Raw genomic sequence first — 9,064 nt, forward strand, 5'->3', positions numbered from 1 at the left:
GTATAATAATTTTTTTCGCCGTGTAGCATGTTCCCCTACAAATCCCATGGACTAAGTCCCCGTCCTCGTCATCGTGCTCATGGTCGACTGGAGGATGGCCACCTCATCTTCCACAACTCCACAAGTACCCTGAGGTTGCTAGCAATAGATCATTGGCTAGCAACTCAACTAGTACCCCTATGGTGAGAGAGTGTTACATGGTTGTTTGAGAAGAATTAGAAGGAGATGAGGGGAGATACATGAAGGCAACAATCACAGAGGACCACACCCGCCAACAATTTTGATGAAATGGTATGGAGGAGAAGAGGAGGAGGTTGACGATGAAGAAGAAAAGGAGGACCAAGTTGCATAATTTTTAGACCAATACATGGCCATGTGGGAGCCGTACATAACCGTAGCTATATTCATCACTTTATGTATACATATTTTCATGTATATAAGGATTTTACTAAGAACTTTATGAGTTTGAGGACGGTTTTATAACACGCCAACAAGTAGAGGTACCATATCTATAATTTACTCAAGAAAATTATGGCAGGGAGTTAAAGCCCATGATTTGGGGAGATATCCTAAATCCTAATAGTATTTCGGAAGATATTCGACGATATGTGTGACTTGGAAAGATAGAAGAATAAAATCTTCCCAAATTTCTGCCATAATAAGCAAAATTTCTCTTGTGGATATCCTTCCAATTCATGGGCTTTAATTACCTTCCATAATACGCACCTTGGTCTAAAGCATATAGGGGCAGAGTAGAGCCGTCCTTCTCGCCTCCTTCGCATCCACTTTCCATTGCTTGCCTCTTCCTCCTTATCGCTTCAGTATTGCGACTTCCACTATGCCTCGTGCTTTACTCCACATCCATTGTTTTTGTTGTCGCCGTCATCATACTCTCTTCTGCAGACCTGCCTTCGCCATTCCCAGTGCTCACGTCCTCCTCCTATTCCTCTTAACTAGGGAGAGATATATACAAATGGTCAGAGGGGACGCATCTTCTTAGGTCAATAATTCTAGTAGGTTTTCCCTACTTCCTTTGTTTGTGAAAGCTTTGGGCCGCTTGATTCAAAGGATATTTTATGGAGAAATATAATACTTGATAATTTTTATGAAAGGATTGACTTTCATTGGATTTCTCCTAAGAATTATTTGTATATGTAAAATTTCTATTGAATCGAAAAGTCATGGTGGTTGCCCGGCATAATCAGCCTCATTCGGAAAGTCATGATGAGGTTGGTAATGGAACCTGGATGATGATGGATCATCTATAAAGAACATGGATCATGATGGATCGTCCAAGCTGGTATGACATGTAGTAATTGATTGAAAATTTAGTCTTCAAGCATACAAGCTAGCCACGGATTGTTATTATATTATTATTATGATAATTATGTGATATTTGTCCATCCAATTGTCAAAGGATTCTGATGAGTTGGACAATGGAGAAGCACCATCCACTTCATTGGGTGAGGGATATGTATTAATGGGTTTCCCAAAAGAGATGGCCATGAAGACATTAAGGTGATTGATAATACTGGAACTAATTAATTTCATTTCATTCGTTATGTGTGTTTTTGCACCTTCTGTTTCAACCAAGCTTTTATGCTTTTATGCCACAATGAGCAATTGCATTGTTGGAGATACTTCTCACACAAAATGTATTTTTCCATGTGACCTTGCTACATGGTTTACCTTATGGTGCTATTGATAGAACATTAACACAACAGTGAAACATACCCTTCAACACCGACAAGTGGTAAGCAAATGTGTCAACTTGAAATGAATTGCCAAGAGACTTCCAGGATGTCGTGCTGAGTCCCCTTGTGTGGTCCCTTGGGAAACAGAGTTGGTATTCCACCTCATCTGCCTCCAAAGAGGTAACCTTGTCCTTTCCAACCCATACAAGGTTGCATTTTCTAAACTCATCCATGACATACTTTTTAACACATCGAGATGGTGGATTTCTTAAGCTTGGGGGATCAAGCTGGATTATTTATATTTATTTCGCACTTGCCACACATGTCTACAAGAAGTTGACTTAATTTCTCGTGTCCCAGGAAAGCCACCACTTCAGATAATAATCATATGCCTCAATATGGTCTTTGGAGGGAGAGGCAGGATAGCAAATTTATTCTCAATTGGCAAATTACGGATACATCTTCTTCTTCTAGCAACTACACACATGTTCTTAGACTCCACATACTCTTGTTCAATGTCATAAAATAATCTTGAAAGTGTTTCCCATGCACCTTTTGTAGCTAGTGCCACATTTTATAATATAATAAAGGTGGCTGAATAGATTGTTGAGGAAGCCCTCTATTCCTTACTCTTAACCAATCACTATGGAGGTTAAATCTAGCCATTGGTTTTGGGAGAGGCATATCATCATGGCTATCAAAATTACACTATAATACGGTGAAAACTAACTGGAGAGGGGCTCGATGACGGCAATGATGGTTTTTAGAATGGAGACAGGAAGAAGACGATGGATAATAAATAGTTCGTGTACACAACAACATAGACCAGCGGGAAACCAGAAGGGTAGATTTAAATGAGCCACACAAATATGTCAGATATAGCGGTATGATCACTGATAACCTTCGATCATTGACCGGTCATTTCTAGAGTCGTCTGTGATAAAAATTCCAACTGAGCCCCAAAAGACATATCACTGACACTTTCGGAGTGGCCGGTCAGTGCTAAGGCCCATCACAGACGTGTGGTCATGGGGCGGTCAGTGATGAGGGGTCAATGTTATTCGGATTTGTAGTTGTGTCGACCCTCCTAGGATAGTAGCCATGATGATACGCCTCTCCCAAACAAATGGCTTGATTTAACCTACCTAGTGATAGGGTTCATATAGTGAATACATGGCTTCCTAACCAAGCTATTATCCATCCTTTCTTCTACGATGTGACACTAGCTTGAAAAGGTGTATGAGAATTTTTTTCAAGATTCTTGTATGACAATGAGCTAGGATTTGTGGATTATAATCCCTTGTGTGCAACTAATTGAAAAATAGGATATATCCATAATTTGCCAGTTCATAATGGATTTCCTCTCTTGCCTCTCCCTCCACAAACCATATTTGAGGCCTTTCCTCATTATATGAAGTTGTGGCCTTCTAGTGACCCAAGAAGTTAAATCAATTCCTTGTATACATGTGTGGCACATGCGAATTAAATAGAAAGAATCCATTGTCCTCTTGCAAGCTTAAGAAATCCACCATCTCTAAGTGTTCAAAATATGTCATGGATGAGTGCGGAAAATAGAACCTTGTATGGGTTGGACATAACAAGGTTACCCCTTTGGAGCTAGATGAGGTGGAATACCTACTCGATTTACCAAGGGAGCACACAAGGGGAGTTAGCACTACCTCGAGGAACAAATCTCTTGGCCATTCATACCAAGTTGATGAAGTTGCTTACCACTTGTCGGTGTTGAAGGATATGTTTACCAGTTGAAGGAGGAGAGGTAACTCTACATAGGATTTGGATCCACATGAGCACTACTAGGGAAAACTCTATCAGCAACGCGGGTTTTTGGTCTAGTAGTAGTGCGGGTATGTGCTCAACTAGTAGGGTGCTACAGCTAAACTTTAGCAGTAGCGCGGCTCCTGCACGCACTACTGCTAACTCAGATTGTAGTAGCATTTTCTCTAGCCAACGCTACTGATAGTTACTAGTAGCGCGCTTAGGACCCGCACTACTACTACTCGTTTGTATTCCATTTCTCGGTTGTTTTACAGTGTCCTTACACACTGTTATAAAATTTTGCATATAGCGGCAATTTAGAGATTGTTATATCATTATGATCATGATGACTTATTATATCTGTGGGTGAAAGAAACATTGATTAGATTCAAGTGGATGGATCCAAAGGGACCAAGTTTGGATTAGTAGTACTTTGGATCTGCACCATGTTGCCTCCACTTGAATCTAATCCACGTTTCTTTCACCGACTGATATAGTAACTCATCATGACCATAATGATATAACAACTTAGCATCATCATCACAATAATAACTCATCATCATTATCATAATAATAAGTCATACTCATCACCATCATAGTCATCTAACAAGTAATCATTCTAGTACATCACTCATCATCATCATAATAATAACAACTCCTCCTCATCATCATAGTCATAACCAACACTAATTAATTGCTCTTAGCACATGAAAAGTACTAGCTAGGACGTGTGATACGTCTCCAATGTATCTATAATTTTTTTATTGTTCCATGCTATTATAGTATCAATCTTGGATGTTTATTATGCAATTATGTATCTTTTTTGGAACTAACCTATTAACCTAGTGCCAGGTGCTAGTTGCTGTTTTTTTGCCCGGTTTTGGTTTTCTAGAATATTCGTACCAAAAGAAGTCCAATTGCCATGAAACTTTTTGGAGATTCTTTTCTAGACAAAAGAGACCCTAGAAGGTTCGGAAGGAGACCAGAAGATGAAGGAGTAGCCCACAAGGCACCAGGGCATGCCTTGGTGTGTTGTGGGGCCCATGTTCATCTATTTGACCTAATTTCACCTCTATAAATTCTCTAAAATCGGGAAACCAACAGAGAGCCAGCCAAAAACCCTTTTCCACTGCCACAAGTTCCTGTTCTCAAGAGATCCCATATGCGGCCTTTTCTGTCACTTTGCCGGAGGGGATTCAACAATGAAGGGGTTCTACATAAACCTTGCTCCTCCTCCGATGATGTGTGCTTTGTTTACCACAGACCTACAAGTCCATAACTAGTAGCTAGATGGCTTCTTCTCTCTCTTTGAACTTCAATACAATGTTCTCCTTGATGTTCTTGGAGATCTATTTGATGTAATCACTTTTTGTGGTGTGTTTGTTGGCATCCGATGAATTGTGAGTTTATGATCGAATTATCTATGAATATTATTTGAGTCTTTTCTGAACTCTTTTATGCATGATTATTATAGCTTTGTATTTCTCACCGATCTATTCATTTGGTTTGGCCAACTAGATTGATTTTGCTTGCAATAGGAGAGGTGCTTTGTGATGGGTTTGATCTTGCGGTGCTCAATCCTAGTGACAGAATGGGACGTGACATGTATTTGTATCATTTCCATTAAGGATAAAAAGATGAGGTTTATTCATGCGTGAGTTTACTTTGCCTACATCATTTCATCTTGCTTAAGGCGTTACTCTGTTCTTTATGAACTTAATAATCTAGATGCATGTTGGATTGTGGTCGATGTGTGGAGTAATAGTAGTAGATGTAGGCAGGAGTCTGATACATCTCCAAAGTATCTTTAATTTTTGATTGCTCCATGCTATTATATTATCTATTTTGGATGTTAATGGGCTTATTTTTACACTTTTATATCATTTTTGGGACTAACCTATTAACCGGAGGCCCAACCCAAATTGCTGTTTTTTTGCCTATTTTAGTGTTTCGCCAAAAAGAAATATCAAACGGAGTCCAAACGGAATGAAACCTTCGGGAGCGTGATTTTTGGAACAAACGTGATCCGGGAGACTTGGAGTGGACGTCAAGCAATCAACAAGGTGGCCACGAGGCAGGGGGCGCGCCCACCCCCCTGGGCACGCCCTCCACCCTCGTGGGCCCCTCATTGCTCCACCGACGTACATCTTCCTCCTATATATATCCACGTACCCTGCAAACATCCGGGAGCACCACGAAAACCTAATTCCATCGCCGCAACCTTCTGTACCCAAGAGATCCCATCTTGGGGCCTTTTCCGGAGCTCCTCCGGAGGGGGCATTGATCACGGAGGGCCTCTACATCAACTCCATGGCCCCTCCGATGATGTGTGAGTAGTTTACTTCAGACCTTCGGGTCCATAGCTACTAGCTAGATGGCTTCTTCTCTCTCTTTGGATCTCAATACAAAGTTCTCTTCGATTCTCTTGGAGATCTATTCAATGTAATCTTCTTTTGCGGTGTGTTTGTCGAGATCCGATGAATTGTGGGTTTATGATCAAGTTTATCTATGAACAATATTTGAATCTCCTCTGAATTCTTTTATGTATGATTGGTTTATCTTTGCAAGTCTTTTCGAATTATTAGTTTGGTTTGGCTTACTAGATTGATCTTTCTTGCAATGGGAGAAGTGCTTAGCTTTGGGTTCAATCTTGCAGTGCTCGATCCAGTGACAGAAAGGGAAACGACACATATTGTATTGTTGCCATCGAGGATAAGAAAATGGGGTTTACATCATATTGCATGAGTTTATCCCTCCACATCATGTCATCTTGCTTATGTCGTTACTCCGTTCTTATGAACTTAATACTCTAGATGCATGCTGGATAGCGGTCGATGTGTGGAGTAATAGTAGTAGATGCAGAATCCTTTCGGTCTACTTGTCACGGGCGTGATGCCTGTATACATGATCATGCCTAGATATTCTCATAATTATTCGCTTTTCTATTAATTGCTCGACAGTAATTTGTTCACCCACCGTAATACTTATGCTATCTTGAGAGAAGCCACTAGTGAAACCTATGGCCCCGCTGGTCTATTCTCCATCATACAAGTTTCCCATCTACTTTATTTTGCAATCTTTACTTTCAATCTATATCATAAAAACAACAAAAATATTTATCTTATTACTATCGTCTCTATCAGATCTCACTCTTGCAAGTGGTCGTGAAGGGATTGACAACCCCTTATCGCGTTGGTTGCGAGGTTCTTATTTGTGTGTGTAGGTACGAGGTGACTCGCGCGTGGTCTCCTACTGGATTGATACCTTGGTTCTTAAAAACTGATGGAAATACTTACGCTGTTTTACTGCATCACCCTTTCCTCTTCAAGGGAAAATCAACGCAGTGCTCAAGAGGTAGCAGAGTCGGTCTACTTGTTTCAGAAGTGATTCCTATATACATGAGCATTTCCTTAGATATCGTGATGATTATTCGATTTTCTATCAATTGCCCAACATTAATTTGTTTACCCACCATATGCTATCTTCAAGAGAGAAGCCTCCGGTGAAAACTATGGCCCCGGGGTCTATCTAAATCATATATTAAAAATCGAAAAATATATTGCTGCACTTTTATTTACGTTATTTTATTTTGTATTTTATCTATCTATCTATCACTACGAGATTTGATCCTTGCAATTAATTGCCAAGGTATTAACAACCACTTGTTTGTGTTGGGTGCAAATATTTATTATTTTGTGTGTAGGTGCTGCTAATGAGGTGTTATGTGATTCTCCTACTAGATTGATAATCTTGGTTTCTAACCAAAGGAAATACTTATCTCTACTATACTGCATCATCCTCTCCTCTTTGGGGAAATCCTAACGCACCTCACAAGTAGCAACTTGCTACACTCTCTAAGGTAAAATAGCATAATACAAGATAACTCTTGACTCTCCATTATGGAGAATGGAGATCAACCTGTCTCCAATTTGTGGGCTTCACACCATGTTGCCTCCAAGTAGCTCCATGCGATCATTCATTACTTTTCTTCAACCTTTGATTGTGAGGTCTTCATCTCTTCGAGAAATCGTGTATGCACAGCGGAGAACCGTAGGCAAACTCGGCTATAAGCTAATAATACCAATGTCACCTTTCATATGCATCAAATGAGGCACACAATCCTTCGGGATTTTCTGTTGAAGAACATAATAATAACGTAGTTAGCAATGTAGTTTAGCTTTAGAAGAACTAGCAAAGTGGCCCGCTCTTCGCGTAGGCTAGTACTTAATACAGTTAGATTCAAATTAGTTCATATTTGCCAGTTCTTTGGCTTGGTCATGAAGTGGTGATTTTAAGGATATAAACCCTTTAATGCTTTGGGGAAATATCTGAAGGCTATGGTGTCGCTGGTTTTTTTAGTGCTATGCGCTCTTAGGGCATCTCCAACAGTTGTAAGATAGGTGTTGGTAAATTTGCCACATAGGACATAGTGATGATGTGGCATGTGTTAAATGTGGAAAGAGAGTAAAGTTGTATGTAGATTAACCAACAACCTTTGCACAAGCTCCAATGTGAAGTAGAGAGCAACCACATTTATTTTTTCATCATCTATTGGATAGCTCGGATACAACCCATTGGAGTAGATGTATGATAGCTTATTGGTTGATGATATGGACATTTTACCAACAAGACTAACATACAACCTGTTGGAGATGCCCTTAACCATTGGTTTACCTAATGCGGATGGAGCTGATTTTTTAGTGCTACGTGCTCTTAACCACTGTTTTAACTAATGCGGCTGCAGTGATGTATACATGGTGTGCGGCTGGCTTGACAATACCGTTGAGGTGTATTAAAGATTCTTATTTTTAGTATATAGTGTTTTCCCCAGAAGTATCATATGCATCAAATTTGCATGAATATGGGTGATTTTGTAATGATTTTATATTTTTCTTAATATTCCCATGAATTATATGTTAGCATAGATTTATTTAAAATAAATGCATCACCAAAAATTACACAATTTACGCTAAATTGTACGTATATACACTATACTGTTTTCCTTAGATGTGTACACTAATCATAGGTGTTTTAAGAAAAATCATAGCTGGTTTTTAGAACAATTCATAGCTGATTATTTCTGTTGTTTGTAGTAAAATAATTTTTTTGTACTTGAATGATTAGTTGAGCTTTTAGCATAGACTCACGCGGATGCACACAACGTTCATGCATTTCTCACACCTTCACACTGACGCTGGTCTTTCCCAATCCCCTTTGCCACATTTGTCCTTATCTTACTTTCTCAGTTGACTCTTGAGTTGCTGCCGTCGGCTGATGCCCAGCTACTCATAGAGCAAAGACACCGAACTTCTATCCGTTGACTCCCAGATGGATACCACCGGCTAATGTCCAGCTACGCAAAGAGCAATGTTGGTGTTTTTGCTGATTCGTTGTGCATGGATGTCATGTTCCGTAGCCAGCTTAGATCCCGATTGAGTTCATCCTAAAGAAGCGGATCTGGAATTGATCCCTTGAACATAGGTTTTTCTTTATACAAAAATAGATTGGGATTCAATAGTTTTTTTTTGTAGCTAGGCGGCGGCGAAGAGACCTCGGATCCCAAAGCAATACCGGCACCGCTAGTGCAGAGACTC

General features: G+C 39.8%; 1 pseudogene; it reads right to left on the reverse strand.

Annotated features, from left to right (window-relative positions):
* Positions 1 to 1,648: 1,648 nt before the first annotated feature.
* LOC125519507 lies at positions 1,649 to 8,136 on the reverse strand (annotated as a pseudogene).
* Positions 8,137 to 9,064: the final 928 nt, after the last annotated feature.

Source organism: Triticum urartu, chromosome 7 (genome assembly GCF_003073215.2).
Source record: "Triticum urartu cultivar G1812 chromosome 7, Tu2.1, whole genome shotgun sequence".
NCBI lineage: Eukaryota > Viridiplantae > Streptophyta > Magnoliopsida > Poales > Poaceae > Triticum > Triticum urartu.